This window comes from Hylobates moloch, unplaced genomic scaffold (assembly GCF_009828535.3).
Source record: "Hylobates moloch isolate HMO894 unplaced genomic scaffold, HMol_V3 SCAFFOLD_24, whole genome shotgun sequence".
NCBI lineage: Eukaryota > Metazoa > Chordata > Mammalia > Primates > Hylobatidae > Hylobates > Hylobates moloch.
The window spans coordinates 3,220,072-3,243,645 of record NW_026652299.1 but is presented as its reverse complement, the minus strand read 5'-3'; positions in this window follow the sequence as shown (position 1 = coordinate 3,243,645).

The following is a 23,574-nucleotide window of genomic DNA, read 5'->3' as shown; positions in this document are numbered from 1 at the left end:
TAATTGACTCACAGTTCAGCATGACTGGGGAGGCCTCAGGAAACTTACAATCATAGTGGAAGGGGAAGCAAACAAGTCCTTCTTCACATGGTGGCAGGAGAGAGAAGAATGACAGCCAAGTGAAGGGGGAAGCCCCTTATAAAACCATCAGATCTTGTGAAAACTTACTATCATGAGAATAGCATGTGGGAAACCACCCCCATGATTCAATTACCTCCCACCATGTCCCTCCCGTGACACGTGGAGATTATGGGAACTACAATTCAAGATGAGATTTGGGTGGGGACACCCAAACCATGTAAGATACATTGTAACAAAATTTGCCAAACCATATCAGATACATTGTAACAAAAATTGCTTATCTTGTCTATAACTGAGTCTCTCCTCTCCCACATTATTTTTCCTCTCCTGGTTCTGAAACCATTTTCCAGTCTCAGACTTATACTGTTTTACAGGGGCATTGTCTGGTCACATGATACTAGAAGATGTGCCTAACTCAGTCAACGGTACTTTCCAAGTGACCAAATACATGACATTACAAAATTACACCTAGGTCCATTCAAAGTGCAAGATAGAGGAATGAACTTCAATGTAACAGTATAAAAATTTTCTTGATAAGATTCCGTATTTTATATTGAACTAGCCTTTAAGAAACTACCGATTGTTAAATTTTGGTATAGTATCAGAATATCCACAATTATCTATCTAAAAGGGCTATTAAAAATATTTCTTTTTCCACCCACATATACCAATACTATATGTATATGCTATATGTGAGTATATATACATATATGTGTGTATATACATGTAGCAAATATATACACATATGTATGCTATATGTATATATGTATAACATATATACTTCAAACAAAACAATAAATGTTTCAAGATTCTCATTTTTAACTGTCAGTATAGTAAATATCAATAGATATAATTGTTATTACAAACTCTTTGAGGGTCGTCAATAACTTTTTTTTTTTTTTTTTGGAGACAGAGTCTCGCTCTGTTGCCCAGGCTAGAGTGCAGTGGTGCAGTCTTGGCTCACTGCAACCTCCACCTCCCAGGTTCAAGTGATTCTCCTGCCTCAGCCTCCCAAGTAGCTGGGACTACAGGCACCCACAACCATGACCAGCTAATTTTTGTATTTTTAGTAGAGATGGGATTTCAAATGTTGGCTGGGCTGGTCTTGAACTCCTGACCTCAGGAGATTCACCCACCTCAGCCTCCCAAAGTGCTGGGATTACAGGCATGAGTCACTGTGCCCAGCCCTCAATAATTGTTAAAATTATAAAGGGATCCTAAGTCCAAAAGGTTTGAGAATTCTAGGCTAAATAGGCACATTGAAACCCTAATTAGAAAGCAATAAAGTTATCTTGAACAGATGTGGTAGAACTTATGCAACCAATTGAGTTGCGCCCTGTAGACTGTACACTGCTTAGGACTGCTGACATTAGGCAGCCGTCAGCACCCCTCTTCTGTAGGCCACACACACATGATCTTACCACTTTATAATCACAAGGCATTTTGAACTGACATTAGGTTACCTGATTGTGACAAACTTGCTCATTGCAAATCGGACCTCAAAAGACTTTTATCTATAAATAAGTAAAACCTACCCTCAGAGGGAAAGAGGTTTGCCTTCTCAGCAGTAACCAAACAGTAAAAAGCATTTGCCACTGACTCAATAATTTAGGTAGCATATGAAACTTTGCAAGGTTCTAAGATGAGAATACCAGAAGGGAGTCTATTCATTTATTCCTCTATTTGAAAGGTGTGATGTCTACAATGGGTCAGTTGCTGAGATGAACGTTGGAATATGGTGCTGAGCGAAACATACCCAGTCCCATCACTTGCAGAGCAAGACAAGACATTAGACAGTAAACATGCCAAGGAATATTTATTGAGAGAAATGCAACGAAGGAGAAGAACAGGATGTATACAAACAGGAGAGACAGTCTAGGCCTCTATGAGTAGGACATATGGAAACACACTTTAAGGGCGAGAAGGAGCCCATCATGTACAGCATGAGGGAAGGTGCTCCAGACCAAAAGGCATGGCTTATATGAAGGTCCTGGTCATCTCCTTTCTGGAGGGTGAGACACATTCTGGGCACATGTAGCATAGTGGTTGAATCACAGGCTCAGAAGTCCGAATGCCTGGGTTCCAACCCCAGCTCCACCAGCAGGCTACCTGACCTTATGAAAGTCACTCAACCCTTGTCGTTCTTGGCATTTTCATCTATAAAACAGGAAAGGTAATATTCTCTTACATATAGGTATTTCCTACAGTTTGCATGAGACAATTCATGCAAAGTGCTGGGCTTATAGGAAAAAATCCAGTAAATATCAGTGATACAATATTGGTTTGCAGGAATTTGAGATAGTTGGCCTTGGCCAGGCTGATGTGCTCTTAACTTGGTTTAGTATCAGACCCCAGCAGCTTCTGGTTATGATATAGGAATAGTATATATGTAGAGCCAAGATAGTGTCAAGAATTTCGAACAAGATTGGAAGAAATATATTGCTGAGAAAAGCAGTTATCACAACTTGGAATTCACACACATGCTAGGGCTAGAGTTTGCAGAAGGGGCTCATCAAAGGCACAAACACGTGGAGGCTGAGGTTATGAAGGCGAAAGAGTGCCAAGCAGTGAGCAGGACAGATGGGAACATGGGCAACAGGCCCAGATCAGGACTCAAGAGATGATGGGACAGGCAGAAGCCAAGGCTTGATCTCAGACAGCAAGTACAGTCATCCCTAGTAGTCTTTGTTATCTTGAAAGGGAGTCTATTTGTAAGTGTGGCTGCCAACCCATTCCTTAAATATTTGAGTCTATTAGTATGTTGAGCTGAGCTGTACTTCTTCACCCATAAACCCTTCATATTACACTTGATGAAAGTGTTTTCTCTTCCTGGAAAATGGGGATGAGGGTAAAAGAGTTCACCTAGCCCTACACTGAGGCTGGCATCTCTGAGTTCCCATGCTTTTTGTACTTTCGTCCTAGAAAAGGCTCTCTGTCCAGATGGCCATCTGCTCTTTGCTTCTGTAGCCTAAATTAAGGCTAGGATAACTTGGGGTCTCTATCCAGTTTCTTCTTCAAATAAAAAAACTGGGATGCAATTTAAATCTTTTGTTAGGTGTTTTAGAAAATTCCAAGGGAAAAGAATGTAACTTTCACTCATATCTCAGGCCATGGCTTTTTTTTTTTTTTTTTTTACTTCTGCCTCTTCTACTTCCTTCATAGCAAAATGAAAGAGAAGATTTATGATGGTATTGTGTGATCCCATCACACCCCTAAAGGAGAGAGGTGGTGGTATAGTTAAGTTTTATTCCTTCAGTCTCTTTCCTGCAGCCATGCTCAAGAGTGTCACAGGGGGCTTGGAGGTTGGTGCTAGCCTAGTTTTTAGTCTGAGCCAGTACAATGGCTCAGACTAAATTATCAAGTCTCTGGGACAGACATGTAGGATTTCTTTATGTTGTGTCTACTTTATATACCATCTCCCAGTAAAAACACTACGTCCCAAAGTCAATGCTATTTTACAAATTGTTGGTGTCAGCTCTGAAATAAGGTTGTGGTCCATCCTCTGGAAGTGGTACGCAATGAGACATCGTGCTGGATATTTTCTGCCACCCTCCCCTCTCCTGTTTCCATCCTTCTTCTCCTTTCCTTGGGCCCCCAAGGGACTCATCTTTGTGGACTGCTTCAGGACTTGATTGCTACCAATGAGGAGCAACAGCAGATGTGGGGGCCGGGGAGAGTGAAGGAGTTGGGTGTTGATTTATTTTCTATGCTGTCTGACTGCCTGGTCACTGCATCCCTCTTCTGAAGGCCACAGCTCATTGCAGGTGGCCCCCTTTATCTATATAGTTCATTCTCTCTCTCTCTCTCTCTCTCTCTCGCTCTCTCCCCCCCTCCCTCTCTCTCTTTCTCTCTCTCTCCCTCTCTCCCCCTCTCTCCCCCTCTCTCCCCTTCTCTCCCCCTCTAGCCCTCTCTCCCTCTCTCCCTCTCACACCACACCCCTCCAGGCCTAGTGTTGGCCTCACCGTTACCAGACCCTCTATACGGCACAATCCTCGAGGTTTCTCGACACACTCCCTAAACGAATCCATATGAAGCCTATCTTTTTTCTGCCCAGACCCAGCCCTGAAATAAACAAACAGATCAAAACAAAAACAATTTAGAGCAAGAAAACGTGAACAATTTAAGACCCTTTATTTAGGTGGTCTTGACAGCAGATAGATAAGTGGAAATACTTTAGTTCCTGTCTTGTTTATATCTTCATAAAGGAAAATCACGTTATTCATTCATTAAAGGAAAGATAAATTGTTGATTTTGTTTCAAATTTAGCTATGGATGCAGAATGTATCAGAAGCCAGGAGTAGATCCCACACATGCTCCCCTAGCTTGTCCTGGGTTCCCTTAAGGCCCACAGCTACTGCTATTGTCATTTTTTCATGCAGGTAGAGTCCTGCCATGTAAACATGGTATTGGAAAGTCCTTCCTGTAGTCTAGGCATTACATGAACCTCAGCTCCTTCTGGGTGGTAGCCTCCATGGCACGATTCTTGCAGATGCAAACATCTATCTCTGTCTGTCTCTTCGTTCCTCTATAGCGTCTCTCAGAGACTTTCCCCCCACATTGGCTTCATAGCTGCTCTCCATTCTCTCCTAATTACATAGAAAGAATATTATCAAAAGCACCCATCCCTTTCAAACGATATTGCTTCTTAGATATGTCTGGCCCGTGGCTCACATCTACGTTTTCTCTGAATTTTTTAAAGTTTTGCTACTGAGGGAAGAGATTATACCACTTGTTTATGGGGTACCTAATATAAGTTAGATACTGTGCTAAGGACAAAGCGTACAATAGTGAGCAAAACAGAGCCAGTTTCTACTTTCATAGAGCTTATAGCTTAGGAGAAAAACAATAAGCATGCTAATAACTGTAGAATTGCAAACCTTGATACATGCTATGAGGAAATGTTATACAATGTTATAAAAACGTGTAATGAGATCCCAGCACTTTGGGGGGCTGAGGTCGGTGGATTGCTTGAGCTCAATGGTTCAGGCGGATTGCTTGAGCTCAAGAGTTCAAGACTAGCCTGTGTAACATGGTGAGAGTCCATTTCCACAAAACAAAAAACAAACAAACAGAATAGCCAGGGGTGGTGGCATGTACCTGGGATGCTGAGGTGGAAGGATGGCTTGAGCCCAGGAGGAAGAGGTTGCAGTGAGTCAGGATCACACCACTGTATTCCAGCCTGGGTGAGAGAGATTCTGTCTCAAAAAAAAAAGGAAAAAAAATATATAATGAGACATTAGATTTATTCTGAGGGGTAAAGGAAGGCTACCAGCAGGTGATGACATATTAGTTAAAATATGAAAGATGAGCAGGAATCAGGTCAGTGCTTCTCAGCTAGTTATGATTTTTGTCCCTAGGAGGACATTTGACAATGTCTGGAGATATTTTTGGTTGTCAAAACTTGGGTATGCTACTGGCATCTAGTGGGTAGAGGAAAGGGATTCTGCTGACATTGTAAGAAACGCTGCAGAGCCCCCCAATGACAAAGTATTATGTGGCCCCATATGTCAATTGCACCAAGGTTGAGAAACCTCAACCAGATAAATGATTCCAGCCAGAGAGAAGAAGAGAAGAACATGTGTAAAGATCTAGCCTCACACCTAGCCTGGTATAGAAAGGGCATCAAATATTCGACTAAATTTCTGGTTTAAACTGGTTGGGATATCATCTCTATTTTTCTTTTCTGTCATTAGTTATGTCAGATAAAATTCTGTTTTAAAAGGCAAGGGTAGGAATGAATATGGCAAAACCATTTCTCTTCAAAATGTATGTATAACTGAAAGCTTGACTCGTGCAAGAGGGTGAAATATAGTTGCCAGATGTGAGGATTTTTCTTTTACTCTAGATGAATGTTGATTGAAAACAGAAAATGACCTCTTCCACTCAATTGGTAAGGTGACTCCCTAAAAGTGACATATGAGTTGAGCTGAAATGGAAATGAAGGTTCTTAGGAAATAAATGGAATAGGGGATAGGAGAAAGGGTGAAAGAGAACTAAGACTTGTGGAATACTTTCTAAAGTCAGGGCCTATAGCTACTCTATTTGTTCATTTAACAAGTATTTATTGGGCTCAACTGTCCTAGATATCAGGGCTTGGCAAAATAAAAGACTCAGGATCCAGTGAGGAGACAGATAAGCAAACAACAATAACACAATATGAATAATGCTCCCACAGAGTTAATTTTACATGAAGTGCTGAGAGTAGGCCTGAATCAATGATGACCAAGGTGGGGGGAGGATGAGAGGCCACACTGTCAGGGAGTCTTAGCGGAGAAGCAGTTAATACAAATGAGATCTGACAGGATAGGAGGATACCGAGCAGAAATTCCAGGGAATAGCATATGGAAAAAGAAGGAAATTGTGAAACGGCATGGTCTGCTTGGAGTGCAGTGGGTGTGTGCTATGACATAAAGGATGTGGATGTTGGGGCTTGGGTTGTGAGGTATGGAAGAGTGGTGGGGAGTGAGGTTGTGGAGGGCTGTATGCCATGCTAAGAAGCAAAGGAAAGGCACAAACAGATTTACATGTTCAGAATGAGCACTCTGGTATCATTGGGGGAACTGGATGGGAGGAAGGCAAGACTGGGAAAGAGTCTCTAGTTAGGAGACCACTGGAGCTAGAGACGAGCAGTAGTCCAGGCGAAAGCGTGTAGACATGGAGAAATGGCACCACAACCGACAGCAGTGAGTGGGTGGGCCACAGGAATGAAAAGGCTACCACGTCACAAGGAGTTCATTTTGTCTTCATTTTGAATGGTTTTAATTTTGCAAATAATCCATTGTCGGTGGCAGCCCAAAAGTTTAGCATAAAATAAAAACCACCAGAAATTTAGAACTAATGAAAGTTAGACTTCTACTGAAGATTCTTTGAGACATTGTCTGGTATAAATATACTTATCTTTAATCAATTAAATTGTTTAATTCCCTGTGTGAAGAGGGAATTAATTTCAATCTGAAGTGACTAGTGGCTTCTGGGTCCTAGATCAGGACTGAGTTTATTCTTTAGGGATCAGTGGAGCTGGGAGGAGTGGCCTAGTGTGGACCTAAGAGTAGTAGTTGTAAGAATAAGAAATCTGAAATAGTGGCCACCATATACAGGCCAGAGGATATACCTGTCAGAGTATAGGAGAGGAAAACAGGGAAACTTGAAGGCTGCACTTAAAACTGAATCTGTAGCAAATTGATTTAATGTGAGTTATGAGTGTGTAATTTACCAAATGTGTACACAGCTGGTATACTAGATTATATTACATTATGCAAAATAAGTAACCAGACTTCCCCTAGGAAGCAATGGGAAGTCTCAGTGCAGGACCTTGCTTGGTCTGATGCAGGTGACTTATTCAAACTCCTTAGCTTAATGTTCAAGCCTTCCATCATGGGGCTCCAACCTACCAATAAAAACTCTATCCTCTTGTGTCTTCATTGGTTTGTGCTGCTATAACACATTGGTTTCATTGGTTTGTGCTGCTAACACCCGAGACTTAGTAATTTATAAAAAGTAGAAATTTATTTCTCACATTTCTGGGGGTTGGGAAATCCAAGATCAAAGTGCTGGCAGGTTTCATGTCTGGTGAGGGCTGCTGTCTGCTTCTAAGATGCCACTGTGTTGCTGCATACTCTGGATGGGGACAAATTCCGTGTCCTCACATGGCAGAACAGACAGAAGGGAATGAATCCACTCTCTTAGGCCTTTTTATAAGGTTCCTAATTCCATCCATGAGGGCTCCACCCTCCTGACTTAATCATCCCCTAAATGCCCCACGTTTTAATACTATCACACTGGCAATGAATATGTAACACACGAATTTTGAAGGACATTCAGATCATAGCAATATATATATAGCTTTTTGAGGTTTATATAGCATTTTCACACATTTTACTATATTGCATATTCACAATAACACTGTGGGATTGGCAGGTATTCTGTTATCGGCAACAATAAAAACTGAGAACGAGAGAAACTAAGTATTTTGACCAAATAGCCATTAGTAGGCAGAACCAGGACTGGAAACTTTGTTGATTATGTCTTTGGATTCACCATGCTCCATCCTTTGGGTTCCTGATTCTGGAATGCATCCTATCCTTCCTTCATGTGTTTGCTCGCACATTTCTTTTTTTATTTATTTGTTTCAATAGGTTTTGGGGGAACAGGTGGTATTTGTTACATGGATAAATTCTTTAGTGGTGACTTCTGAGATTCTGGTGCACCCATTACCTGAGCAGTGTACACTGTACCCAATGTGTAGTCTTAAACCCTCGTCCCACTCCCACCCTTCCCCCAGAGTCCGAGTCCACTGTATCATGTTTATGCCTTTGCATCCTCATAGCTTAGCTTCCACTTCTAAGTGAGAATGTATGATGTTTGGTTTTCCATTCCTGAGTTTTCACTTAGACTAATGGTCTCCAATTCCATCCAGGTTGCCATTATTCATTCCTTTTTATAGCTGAATAGTATTCATATATATACCACAATTTCTTGACCCACTCATTGATTGATGGGCATTTGAGGTGGTTCTGTGCTTTTGCAATTGCAAATTGTGCTGCTATAAACATGCATGTGCAAGCGTCTTTTTCATATAATGACTTTTCCTCTGGGCAGATACCCTGTAGCAGGATTCCTGGATCAAATGGTAGATCTACTTTTAGTTCTTTAAGGACTCTTGACACTGTTTTCCATAGTGGTTGTACTAGTTTACATTTCCATCAGCAGTGTAGAAGTGTTTCCTTTTCACCATATCAATGCCAACATCTATTATTTTTTTATTTTTTAATTACGGCCATTCTTGCAGGAGTAAGGTGGTATTGCATTGTAGTTTTAATTTGCATTTCCCTGATAATTAGTGATGTCAAGCCTTTATTCATATGTTTGTTGGCCATTTGTATAGCTTCTTTTGAGAATTGTCTATTCATGTCCTTAGCCCATTTTTTGATGGGACCATTTTTCTTTCTGCCAAGAATGAACTTCTTGCCCCATTTCCACCTGTTCACATCTTTTTCAGGCACCAGGTAGTATTTCCTCCCTAGAGCTTTCTCTGACATATTCCCAAGCCCATCAGCCAGATGTAATCTCTCCATAGTTTCTCTCCCCATGGCATTTTTTTGGTGTGGGTTTCTCTTAAGATAATTATCACTTTCTATGTTGCACCATAGTTAACTGTGTCCGTGTTTTGTCTCCTATGCTAGGCAGTACACACTGAGAGTGGACACTTTCTCATCTTTGAATCCTCATAGCACTTAGTTGAAAGCCTACTTACTCAGTAGAAAGTGTGGTCGGCATTACTGAATGTTCAGACGGATGAAGTGAAAAAGGTGAAAGTTCCAGAGACATGATCTATGGAAAAGAAATGTTTGTAACACTTTCCTCTCTCCCCAGTATCTCTTCTTTATTCCAGAGATGAGAGCAGACAAATACTCTAAAAAGTTCAAAGATGCTTAGCCAGTGTGCTTTCTGTTTAATTTTTATGGAGGAGTCACTCAATTTCTGACATAAATTCAACCAGGCATAGAGTCTCAAACTTGGGTCAAGATATCTGGTAAACCAGCCAGGCACAATGGCTCATGCCTGTAATACCAGCACGTTGAGAGGCCAAGGTGAGAGGATCGCTTGGGCCCAGGAGTTCAAGACCAGCCCTGGCAACATAGAGAGACCCCATCTCTACAAAATAAAAAAAAGTTAGCCAGGCGCAGTGGCCTAAGCCTGCAGTCCCAACTGCTTGGTAGGCAAAAGTGGGAGGATCACTGGAGCTTGGGAGGTTGAGGCTGCAGTGAATTGTGACCATGCCACTGCACTCCAACCTGGGTGACAGAGCAAGACCTTGTCTAAAAAAATTAAAAAATAAAACATAAAAAAATTTTTAAAAGGCTGGTAAACCAGTGTTATGGTTAGTCATAACTTTTATCTTCTCTGACTAAGGGCCATGATGGGGAAAGTCTTTGATTGCATTTGCCAGGGTTCCTTGCCACCACTTCCTAGTTCCGCCTTCCTCAGCACACAGGTGGAAGTTTCACTGAGAAGGCCTATGTGATACTTTGGAAAAGAAAGGACCCCATTGACAATTGTCTCCTGGCTCTGATAGACAGAAAAAGAAAATATGTACATGCAGTGGGGCATGGAAATTGGGATCAGCTCCACAAAACACCAGAAAATTTATCTCCAATTTACACCTTGGTTTTCTTCTTTATGATTTTTAATGGGTGGTCCCTAAATTCATTTCCTGCTTTTTTATTGGTTACATTAAATATTCAAACAAAACAATATAGAATTCAACTTAATAACCACAAAAAAATTAAAAATGGGCAAATGACTTGAATAGACATTTCTCCAAAGAAGATATACAAATGGGCACCAAGCATACAAAAAGATGCTCAGTATTACTAACCGTCAGGGAAATGCAAAACAAAACCACAGTGAGATATCACCTCACACTGTTAGTGTGGCCACTCTAAAATAACCACACAAAATTTCATGTTGGAGAAGAGGTAGAGAGATGGAAACCCTGTGCACTGTTGGTGTGAACGTAAAGCGGTACGGCTGCTATGGAAAACAGTCTAGCAGTTCCTCAAAAAATTAAAAATAGTATTGTTATATGATCCAGCAATTTCACTTGGGGGTATACCTAAAAGAATTGAAATCAAGATCTCAAAGAGATATTTGCACACCCATGTTCATAGCAGCATTATTCACAATAGTCAAGAGGTAGAAGCAACCCAAGTGTTCACTGACAGATGAATGGATAAACAGAATGTAGAATTTTTTTTTTGGAACGGAGTCTCGCTCTGTCACCCAGGCTGGAGTGCGGTAGCGTGATATCGGCTCACTGCAAGCTCTGCCTCCCGGGTTCACACCGTTCTCCTGCCTCAGCCTCCCAAATAGCTGGGACTACAGGTGCCCGCCACCATGCCCAGCTAATTTTGTTTTTGTATTTTTAGTAAAGACAGGGTTTCACCATGTTAGCCAGGATGGTCTCGATCTCCTGACCTCGTGTTCTGCCTGCCTTGGCCTGCCAAAGTGCTGGGATTACAGGCGTGAGCCACTGTGCCTGGCCAGAAGGTAGAATATTAATCAGCTTTAAAAAAGAAGGAAATTTTGACACATTCTACAAATTGGATGAACTTGGAAAATATTATGCTAAGTAAAATAAACCAGATACAAAAAGACAAACACTGTATAATCCCACTTATATGGGGTATCAAAGTAGTCAAATTCATAGAAAGTGAGTAGGGGAAAATGGGGAGTTGTTATTTAATGAGTATAGGGTTTTGGTTATGCAAGATTAAAAAAATCTGGAGATTGGTTGCACAACAAAGTGAACATACTTAATGATACTGAACTATATGCTTAAAAATGGTTAAGATGGTAAATTTTATGTTACATGTATTTGACCAAAAAAAAAAAAAACCTGATATTGAACTCTATGAAATCCAAGGAAATTTCAGGCCGTTGTTAAATTTTCTGATTAAGTTCTTTCTCTGGGTAGATGGGAGAAGTGAAAGCCTAATATTATTAATTTAGTTAATTGAGTACAGGAAGTAATACCTGCTTTGTAGATCCTGAACAGCTCTTTACTCAACAGCACTTAATTCATCACCAGTACCAGTGTAGGATAGAAAAGGAAAGGTATGTTTATGTCTTGCAAGGGGTAAGAGGAAACTTTCTTTTTTTTTTTTTTGAGACAAGAATCTCACTCTGTCGCCCAGGCTGGAGTGCTCGGCTCACTGCAACCTCCACCTCCTGGGTTCAAGCAATTCTCTTGCCTCAGCCTCCCAAGTAGCTGTGACTACAGGCATGTGCTGCCACACTTGGCTAATTTTTGTATTTTTAGTAGAGATGTGATTTCACTATGTTGGCCAGGCTGATCTCAAATTCCTGACCTCAAGTGATCCACCAGCCTCGGCCTCCCAAAGTGCTGGGATTACAGGCGAGAGTCACCACACTGGGCTAGAGGGAACATGGTAAACTTCATTAGTTGCAATAAAATACAAAGTAACCTGTGCAAAGAACATAGGTCAATAATAACAGATTGTTAAAGATCGTTACTGGATTAAATGAGGGCAACCTCCATGTCTTTCTTACTCCCCATTCCATGCCCAGCTCTTAGGTTAGGCATAGCAAGTATTTAATAATTATTTGTTAAATGAATTAGAAGTGTCTAGTAGAGTGCCTGGTGATGAGATTGTGCCCTGAGTGTCAGTTCTCTTCCCCACTGCTCCCTGCGATTTTTCTGTCCCAAGAGCCCTGTGTGTCTTAATTCTGCATCATAGTCTCATCTTTTTTATAAGCATTCAGAAAATAATTTAAAATATTTTTTCTCACATTATTCAAAGGGCATCTAAATATGGGTTGTGGTAATAATAAACTGATTATTTAACCCATTCAAAGTGTTTAATTTCTGGTACTTTCTTTACAAGTATCTTTATCTTCTTTAAAAGATAATCAAGATTTATATATCTATATATATTTGAAACAAAGGCTCACTCTGTTGCCCAGTCTGGAGTGCAGTGGTACGATCTTGGCTCATTGCAACCTCCACCTACCAGGTTCAAGCAATTCTCCTGCCTCAGCCTCCCTAATAGCTGGGATTACAGGCGTGCGCTATCACGCCTGGCTAATTTTTGTATTTTTAGTAGAGATGGGGTTTCACCATGTCGGCCAGGCTGGTCTTGAACTCCTGACCTCAAGTGATCTGCTGCCTCAGCCTCTCAAAGTTCTGGGATTACAGGCGTGAGCCACTGCACCCAGCCTAGATAAAAATAGATTCTTAATAATAAGGAAATTTATGAAGCCAGTATTTAAGAAGCCAATTTAAAACATTAGCCTCTTCTTAAGTTTATATTTTACAATGCAGACTACTTTTGATTATGGTCTAACAGAAACAGTAGGAAATTTGACAGTCTTTATATTTTGACTCTAGGTGAGATATTGCTTGTTTTAATTTTTTTTTAAGGACAAAAAGTCACCTATTCTGGACGTTGAAAACTTGTTATCACTCACACCTGGCCCTGTTTATCTTGAAGTAGTACAGAAGAGTAATATGACTTATTTTGATTCTGTATAATTTTAGAACTAAAGTGAACATTGTAGATAACCCCTCACTTTAACAGTAGAGGACAATGCTACTGGAGAGGTTGCATAACCTAAGATCACAAGATTGACTAATGCCAGGGCCAGGTGTGGATCCAGGTTTCCTTGCCTCCTGAATTAGGGTTTTTCAAACCATGTTGCTGCACCTATGTTCAGTAAATAGCCCATGACAGATAACAACAAAAGCAAAAGGCCCATAAATAGATGGAGATTGGGGTCAAGGGCAGAGGGAAGAGATGAGAGCTGGAACTTCAATATTTACCAAGACCATCGGTGGGATTCTAAGACAATAGCTGCTCCAATCCCAGGTTTGCCATAAGAATTTTAAATGCAGCATACTTTAGTTGGTGGAGACAAACTTGGACAATTGCAAGTTCCATCTAAGATCTCTGTCCATCTTCTCTTGACTCTGATGACCTCCATCTGTAACCATGACTCGAAAATTAGGTGGCATGATCTGTGTGCTACAATTAAAGAGGCACAGGGAATACACAGAGGCCTTGTACTGTTTTGGAACATGGCTTGAGGCTTATGAAATTGGCAGGATTTCCTTTCTCCTCTTTTCTTCACAACTGTCCAACCAACCTTCCCATCCCTGTTACCACCCCTCCCCCAGCATCTTCCTACCCATACCTAGAGAAAAACAGAAAAAAAAAAAAAAAAATGGAGGAGGATAGAGCCAAAGACAGAAATGAGACAAGAAACAGGGAGAAGAGAAAGATGAAAATTAGAGGGAAAAAAAAGATGAAGAAGAACAAACGAACCAATGAGATGAAGCTGTTGAAAATATTCTGATGAAGAATAACCTGGTATATTTGTTAAATGTATATTTCTGGGCCACATTCCAGATCAGCCAAATTGGAGTCTATGGGAGTAGCATCATTTAAAAATAAATGAAAAGCTTTTTGATATAAAAATTACTCCCTTTTTGTTAATTTCATTTCAAATTTTGTTATTTTGATTTCAAATTTGCAAATCCATTTGCTTCTTTAAAGCTGGCAGAAAAGAAATACTTCATTTATTTTCCTAAAAGTCTTTTCTTTTGTATTGTACATAACAGTTGATAATGTTACTATACATAAAAAAGTTGGTGTATTTTCACACTCATCAAAGCAGCACAGAGACACACCACCTTCCATCAAAAGGATCTGCTCTGAGGCCGGGCGCGGTGGCTCACGCTTGTAATCCCAGCACTTTGGGAGGCCGAGGCGGTCGGATCACCAGGTCAGGAGACTGAGACCACGGTGAAACCCCATCTCTACTAAAAATATAAAAAAATTAGCTGGGCGTGGTGGCGGGCGCCTGTAGTCCCAGCTACTCGGGAGGCTGAGGCAGGAGAATGGCGTGAACTCGGGAGGAGGAGCTTGCAGTGAGCCGAGATCGCGCCACTGCACTCCAGCCTGGGTGACAGAATGAGACTCTATCTCAAAAAAAAAAAAAAAAAAAGATCTGCTCTAATGAGAGTAGCAGGATAACGTCAAATGCGTTCTTTTCTGCCACAGGCACTGGTGGTGTGGATGCAGGAAAATCCACACTCAACATAAGCAGTGTGCTCTTTGTCTTTTTCTTCAGGTCCGTTTGTTGTGATGTTTTGTAAATTACAGATCTTTTGTTCATCATTAGGCTTTTTCGTATTTGCACTTGGCTAAAGATAGAATATTGCCTGCCATGTTAGCAGTCCCATTGGGAGGTCCTATCACAGCTTGTCTGCAAAGCCAAATCTGTTTCTGCTATGTCTGTGGTCAAATTTCTCTATGGCAGAGCCTGCTGTGCTAAACGACCTTCTGCAGAGTATCTACACCTGAGTGCACATGTGGAGTTAGGTATAACATAATGTGTCCCCATCAAGCTGTTCTTGCAGGGATGGTGGTTGCATTTCGGTTGCATGCAAGGTGCCTGTTATATTAGTCATGGCCATGTTAGGAATCCATACTGAAAGGGGCCTGCTGTGTAGTGATCATGTTGTCTAACCATATTGAACGGTGCCTACTGGGTAAGTGATCATGTTGTGTATCCATATCTAGCTGGGCCTGCTGTGATAGTGATCACGTTGTGTGTAATTGCATGGCCACCCTGGGAATTTATTGCTATAGATCAGGCTAGAGGGCAGAAGAGAAGCCAATAATTGTGCTTCCTCTGGGCTGTTAGCTGCACTATTGAGAGCAGGCATCAACTTCTAGGGTGGGAAACAAGTCTTTGATTTGGGGATGAGAACAAAGTTTACATTTTCAATTCTAGGCATTTTGGGGTTATTCCCTCTTTTCTATTTCATGTAATGGCAAATGATTTGTAATTTGGGTAAGATTACTCTATAAGTGATAAAATCTGTACACTTAAAGGTTATATTAAAGTTAACATATAAGCCAGGTGCAGTGGCTCATGCCTATAATCCTAGAGCCTTGGGAGGCTGAGGTGGGAGGATTGCTTGAGGTCAGAAGTTCAAGACCAGCCTAGGCCACGTGGTAAGACCCCCCCCCCCCCCCTGTTGCTAAATAAATAAATAAATAAGCAAGCTGTGTTTGGTGGTGAGCACCTGTAGTCCTGTAGTCCTGTAGTCCTAGCTATTCAGGAGGCTAAGGTGGGAGGATTGCTTGAGCCCAGGAGTTCTAGGTTACAGTGAGCCATGATCATGCTACTGCAGTCCAGCCTGGGTGACAGAGCAAGACCCTATCTCTAAAAATAAATAAGTGAAAAATAAATAAAATTAACATATGAAAAAATCAAGCTTGATTTAAGCTTATTCACATAGAATGCCTTCAGAACTGTTCATAAATTCATAAAACAAAGAATAAAATATCCTGCCAGGGAACACAAAGCCAAGCAGGATATTTATTATTATATTTTGGCTAATCTCTTGTTTGGATCATTTTCTCACCTCTCAGGAGTCAAGAAAGGTTAGTAAAACCAAGGCTACCAGCCTTATGTTCCAATATTTTTCTTCTTAATTAAATTATATCAGTGGATAATAAAAAGGAGAGAAGGTCAGTAAGTGATGGGCCTGGTTTAGTAAGCACAGCAATATACACACATCTAGATCAGTATGCTCCTTCAAAGCGGAGACTTGGGCAAACATACCGCATTTTGGGAACTTTTCTTTTGGAAAGACTTTCAGAGTCAGTTTACAAATCATATAAGCAAATCAGTGTCATTATCTCCTTCCTTTATTACCAGAAAAAGAAAGAAAGAAAGAAAAGAAAAAGAGCATGTACTCAAATGGCTCTGGCTCACTCAAATTTGACTCTGAGAGATGTTGACTCTTTATTAAACCAATGTGGATATGTAGATGGGGACACATTAGGATAAATGTAATCAGACAAGCATTTTCAAACATCATTTGTAAATTCTTTTGGAAATTGTCCCACTATGTTATAGATGTTATGTAATGACTCCTGCTAATATCCCTTGTGAACATGGTAGCCTTATTTTGCAGGTGAACATAAACTCAGACACAGCCAGCCCATGGATTATGGGGGAATTTTTCATGGATAAGTAGCCTGGCTCTTTCTGATTTCAAATAGGAGCTAACCATGTTGCTGTTCAGACAGAAATTTGGACTTTTAAAATCGTATTTAGAATTTCATACCTTAAGAGGAGGATAGAGGGAAGGAAGAAATGGTGAAGCAGAGAGGGTAAGAGGGAAGGCGGAAGAAAAAGCAGAATCCCTACCCTCAAATCCAGTCTTAAGGTCATGTGATTCATCTCATAGTTATTGAAGAGAACTTTTGCACAATGAGAAACAAATCTGACTTTTCAGAGTCCGATTATTTAGATATAAATGTATCTCTCCAACAAAGATATGATCTTCCCACTTTGAAGGCTCTAATGTCATCTTTTTGGCAGGGCCCTATGGCCATGATGATTTGAATAATAGTTCCACTCTGTTCTTGGGTACTTGATGAGCCCTAAGCAAGGCTAGGGAATAAAGTGTCAACTGGGAGTGGGGAGGGTTGAGGGGGTGTATGTTCAGTTTACTCTAGTTTTGAAGAATTTAAAATGAACCATAAACTGGAGTAGAAACTCAAGATTTCCTTTTTTCTATGTGCTACAGTTCTAATTTTATCTAATTTTAATCACCTCAAGCCATGTAAATAAAAAGACAGAGGGAAAGGAATAGAAACAGTAGCTTTAATATTGATTGGGCCTGTGTGCCTGGCACTGTGTTAGCCAATTTGTATCATGTTATTTCATCTACTTCTCATAAGAAGCCAGTGAGATAGGCACATTATACCCATTTCACAAAGTCACAGAGGTTCACAGAGGTGCAGCAATTTAACAAGGGTCATAGAATACAGGGAGACCAGCTTTGTCTCTCTCCAAAGCACAAGCAGGTTCTATTACCAGATTGTAATTCTTTTACTTTATTTTATTTTTTGAGACAGAGTCTCACTCTGTCGCCCAGGCTGGAGTGCAGTGGCGCTATCTCGGCTCACTGCAAGCTCCGCCTCCTGGATTCATGCCATTCTCCTGCCTCAGCCTCCTGAGTAGCTGGGACTACAGGTGCCCGCCACCACACCTGGCTAATCTTTTTGTATTTTTAGTAGAGACGGGGTTTCACTGTGTTAGCCAGGATGGTCTCAATCTCCCGACCTCGTGATCTGCCCACCTGGGCCTCCCAAAGTGCTTGGACTACAGGCGTGAGCCACCACGCCTGACCTACCAGATTGTAATTCTTTAAAATGAGTTTTTAAAACCACCTATCTAGAATAATAACAGAGAGGTTTATAAAGTAAAAAGTATTTCTCTTTACCATCATCCTTTCCTTGCAATCTCATTTCTCTCACTAAGGGGAATATTTTGGTAAAATATTCCAGACTTATCTCTATACCTAAAATAGGTTTCAAATGTTGTTTTCTTTGTTAGTCACTCAGGCACATTTTAAATGACTGGCGTCACTTCATACATGGGCTGGCACATGCTATTTAAGCCATTTCATTCCCATGAAGTAGGGAAGTTGTAGGACAAAAGACCGTAAAAGTAGGGCCTTCAGGCACCAAGCTCCAGACCAAGCTATAACTGCCTTCAAACCTAGTAGAAGGCATCAATGTGGTGGTGAAAATTGGTTCTCAAACTGACATCCACTTCCGGAGTCCCTTTGCCCCTGCAGATCCCCCAAGATATTCCTAAAATGGCAGGTCTGCATCATCAGTTGGTGTGGGCCTATGTACCAGCCCTGGAGGGGAACGCACAGTGCTAGAAGAACTGCTGGACTGGTAAGCCTGAAAGATGGGGACTTGGTACATAAGTGTCCCTTGTATGGCTGAGTAGGAGGACCTAATGTCCTCCTTTAACAGAGGACACTCTGAAACTCAGTTTCCTTCAAAACAAGCCTTGCACAGTCTGCTGGGCTACAAAAGCTGCCCTAGAGAAGCAGCAGTTACAGATGGGCGGCTCTCTTTCTAAGTAAGTAAAGGCACAACGTAAGCATTGGAAGCAGAGTCCACAGCCAGAAAACAAAGCTTGCAAACAACAGCTATACCATCTAGCAGACAACCTTCACACGGATGCAGTGTGCAAGAAACTTTCCCTACCTCCCCACCCCCTGATGCCATCTAACCTGAGATAGCAATGCACACCTTGTTTATGCAAAGGTCAAATTACTTCTTGGCTTTGCCAATGGATACACCCTTAGCTCATTGCAAAAGCGGGAGGAGAGCTTTCTATTTAGGCACTGGTTCTTGTTAAGCTTCTTTCTTTCCAGAAAATATCCTCCACAACACGGTCATTTAAGGCATGTGGGCCTGCCCTTAATTGGGCATTTAGAAGAGCTACACTTCAGGCAATTGTAATAGCGCACAATTTTGAGCTCTCAGTAGTACAGTTTATCAGGAGACAGTTGAGAGAAGAACAATCTTCAGGCAGGATGGCCTGGGGGCCGTAGGGTCCATTCATACTCCCGGATCTGTATGGGGTGGGGCTCATGGCTTCAGACATCCAGCTCCATTCTAACCTCTGCAGAATTGCTTGTGCTGGATTGCATATCATGCCGTCAGTGTATATGGAGGGTCACTATAAGAAACAGCGCTTAGATGCCCCTTTTGTGTCTATTGTAAGAATACTGTTGAAGTATCTGTTATATCACCTAGTTGCTCTATTTATAAAGACTCTTGGACATTGCAATGAGGACCAGGAATAACTGTAACTCTCCTGAGCAGTCATTTTATCTAATGGATATCGTGAGCTGGGAAGCTGACAAGGTTTCCTAATTTTGTGTTACTAGGAAATTTAGAGCCTAAATGCTATCCTAGCATATTTTAGCAACTCTCAAAAGCCACCTGAAATCCTTTCTGAAACAAGGTGAGAGGTATGGGTGAGTCAGTAAATTTTTAGGTAATTAGTGTGTTTTATTTCAGTGGTCTCTGTTTCTTTCCCTGCCAAAGTCACCTTTAATAGCTGAGGAAAGACAAGTAAATCTGTCTTCTAATTTGGAGAAAACAAAGTTGCTTTCCTTTCTACCTCCTAACAAGTCACTGTGGAATTTAAGGGGCTCTCAATATGCTACTGTCAGAACCTTTTTCTTACGAAACCAGGTTGTTCTGTTCTAGGGGACAACAAAGATCAGATCAGTAAGGCATGGCTGTTAATAAATCAATTCACCGATTTTCTTCAATTCAGGATTCCAGCTGCATATGCCATTCACAAATCTGTGGTTATAAACATTTAAGCCTTTGTTGGTGGTAGAGATTTAAAAAAATAGGTGGGAGGAGCCATGTTTAGACTAGCAACCCAAGTTTCCTAACAATGGACTCCTCTTAGCTAACACTTGGACCCCAGTGAGCTTGGTGCTCTGAGCCTGCTTGTTGTCTGAGATGGGCCAGCAAAGTCAGTGAGACTAAACTGCCTTCACAGGGATTGAAACAACTTTCCAAGTTACCTTTCAGAGATGCCTCAGGAGAAGACGATGAACCAATGGAGACAGAAGCTGAGAAGAATATACATTTCAGGAGCCCTAAACCAACAGTGGGTGTGCATCTGTAGCCCCCAAAGCCCCAGGATCTCCACTCCAACACCCTTATAAAAATAATATGAATCGTCCCACTAGTTCCATGAATGTAATAGTGGCTTCAGCTGAATGACAGCTGTGCTGAATTTAGAGTGGGTTTCCTCCCAGTGTGGAATTTCTCAAGGGCAAGGTAGCTGGATTGGAAAGGATCCTACTTTTTACTTCCCGTGGCCTTGCTCCAACAATTGTATTTCTGTTCCAAACTCAGCCATTTTTAAAACCTATCATCCAATTTTATTAAAATAAGTACTTATTTTTAAAAATAATTATTTTACTTATTTTATTAAAATAAGTAGGCTCATATTCATCAGCTCAATGGAAACTAGTGCCTCTCAAAAATCCAAAGTCCAAGCCAGGTACAGTGGCTCACTCCTGTAATCCCAGCACTTTGGGAGGCCGAGGTGGGCAGATCACGAGATCAGGAGTTCAAGACCAGCCTGACCAACATGGCAAAACCCTGTCTCTACTAAAAATACAAAAATTAGCCAGGCGTGGTGGCATGTGCCTGTAATCCTAGCTACTCAGGAGGCTGAGGCAGGAGAATTGCTTGACCCAGGAGGCGGAGGTTGCAGTGAGCCGAGATTGCACCACTGCACTCCAGCCTGGCTGACAGAGACTCCATCTCAAAAAAAATAAAATAAAATAAAATCCAAAGTCCAGAAATTACATCTACATAGCTTGCTTGCTGTTTGGACACACACAACTGTCCAAGTCAAATTCATTAGCTTCGTCACAAGAGCTTTACTTATTTCTCTTATCCCCATCCAAAAGCCTGAGTGAGCGGCATCAATCTATTCCAAATGTGGAGAACTGGGTGTGTTTTACGGTCAGGGGTGGGGCAACAAACCAGACAGGCTGTCAGTGCGATTCAAAATTGGGTGTTGTGGACCCTCTGGAGCTGTGTGTTTTCAAATCTGTTTCTTTTTTTCTCAGTGAACAAAATGCAGAGCTTTCAGGCTGATTATTTTGGAGTCTATTTGGATCCTTTGTGGAACCGGGAAGTAAATCGTCAGCTTATACACAAGGTGGCACCCTGTGATTCCAACCAGGTCTGAGAGGAGCGATGCTGCTAAGAAACTGAGCCATAGTCACAAATTTTTGTTTACCATCTGCTATTCCCGTGGTGGCAAATGCAGAGGTAGAAGTAGATGTTTGGCAAGTCACCTCTCAGTGTAGTCTCTGTCCCTATGTCTCAAAGATGCAGAGCTGCCTCAGAAAAGGGCACTGGAACCACGGAACTGACTCCAGTTGATTGTAATGAATGCAGACCCCACATTCAGATTACATATGGAAAACAACGAAGCTTTATTAGTAATAGGCTCATTCCTGGGAACATAAGGGGGAGGGGTGGAGGTGCAGTTCACATACTAACCCAATTAACTTTCATTTGGTTTTGCTGAAACCATGAGCCAATTAGAAAGAACGTGACATTTATAAAACTCTGAAATAGTTGAATAGCAACTGTGTTTACTAGTTTTAAGATTCCTTTCAGAAAGTAATTTGTCCATTATTTGGGAGCTGCCTGCTTTGATTATAGTACTGGGAGATGGACACTGGAATGTAATCCTAATTCTAACAGTTATTTGACATTTATTCTAATTTAGACTACATTTGGGCAGTGATTTTATTTTGATATGGCTTTAAAACTGGTTTTAATTCTTGGGTGCTTATATATTATGCTTGCTGGGCTAAATGCATGTCATTTGGAATTGGTCTAGAGCATATCTGAAGTGGACTGATTTTAGAATGACTATACTTAGTGCATTGTATGTGGAAATTAAAATAGGCTATTAGGCTGCACACCCATTTGAAGCAGGTCTTGATAAAAATATTTCATGAGAGAATTTTTTATTTTATAAGAAGATTTTTTTGCTTTTAGCACTAACAATTATACGAGTATTCAACAAATCAATCAGAAATAAACTTTATGAAAAGTAATATTTATATACAAATAGAAGTTACTTTCCAAAAGTGAACAGAGGCATTCCGGTTTGGGCACTGAATTGGAAGCCAAGAAAACACAGGCTGTGTCTCCGTTGAAAAGCATATTGTGTTATTTGCCTCAAACGGTTTTATTCCCAGCTCTATAATCATTGCCTACAGGGCGAGAAGAAAATGGAGATTTGGGGAAGAAATCTTTTACATGGTCAAAGTAAAAGAACAACAAAGAAACAACGACTGCAGCAAAAATCCCTTCCTATGAATTCCAGGTTTCAAAAAGATGTTTTTGAATAACATTAATTGGTTCTAAAATCTCTATGCACAAAGGTAGGAAGCTGGACAACAGGGTAGGCCGCAGTAAGAACAAATATTGGCAGCAATAGCTAGGTCAGGTGACAGGCCAGTAAGGTATGTGAACTATAAGCTAGCGTGGCATGGGGTCAGTATCAGTGAATTTGTTCATGGAATATCAGTCAACAAATATACTTTAGATGCCTGCCATATGTGAGGCATGGAACTGGGGATACAGTGATTGACAGATGTTGTTCCTGCCCTCCTTGGTCTACTGCAACTTTAGGCTCTGGTTTATGCGCTCTCTTGGCCGTTGGTTGGAAGGTCTTAGTAATCAACTTTGAATTAGCAGCTTTAGAATGCTGACCGGTCAATAAACTGAAGAGCTTGGATAGCAGGGTAGCACCACTGAGAAAACTAGAGTTTTGGAGTCAGGTCAGACCTGAATTTGAGCCCAGTTCCGCAAGTTGTTAGAATTGAAATTTGACAAATTATCTGATGCTCAGTTTTCTTATTGGTAAAATTATATTTTTTCATAGAGTTATAATAAGAATTAAGTGGAATTCAACTAGTTGAGATAATATATATAACATGTTACTACAATGGATGGCATATTACACATACTCGATATTTCCTTTTCTGAGAGAAACAGTAAAACTAAACACAGGGACTAGAAGAAAGCTATCCTTCCTGAACCTGAGGAGGGCTGGGCATCCAGATGAAAGCTCTGGATGACTCATTTCTTCAACTATTGCTTTTTTCTTCCCTTTCAGGCTTGAACCCAGGGCTGACCCCCTCCCAAGAACTTCTTGTTCTTGCTTCCAGAGGATTGGAACTGTTCTAGAGGCAGCACTTAGAGAGCAGGACATGCCCATAAGCTTGAGGAAGGTACGGCTTACCAGAAATGAGTCACAGCATCTCCGCTGTTTCCAACAACAAAGTGGATGAAAAACACTCAAGCCCCACTAAACAATACTCGGAGTTTTGCTGGGACAGACTGGTTAGACTATTTGGACACTACCATGAAGACTATATCCACCATTCTGCCTTCAAAAGAGGAGACTGTAGAGAGCAAAGGGGAAGAGGAAGAGGAGGAAAAAGGGGGAGGGGAGGAAGTGGAGGAGGGGAAGAAGGACGTAATAGAGGAAGAGATATAGTTTTATTGTCACACAGAAATAACA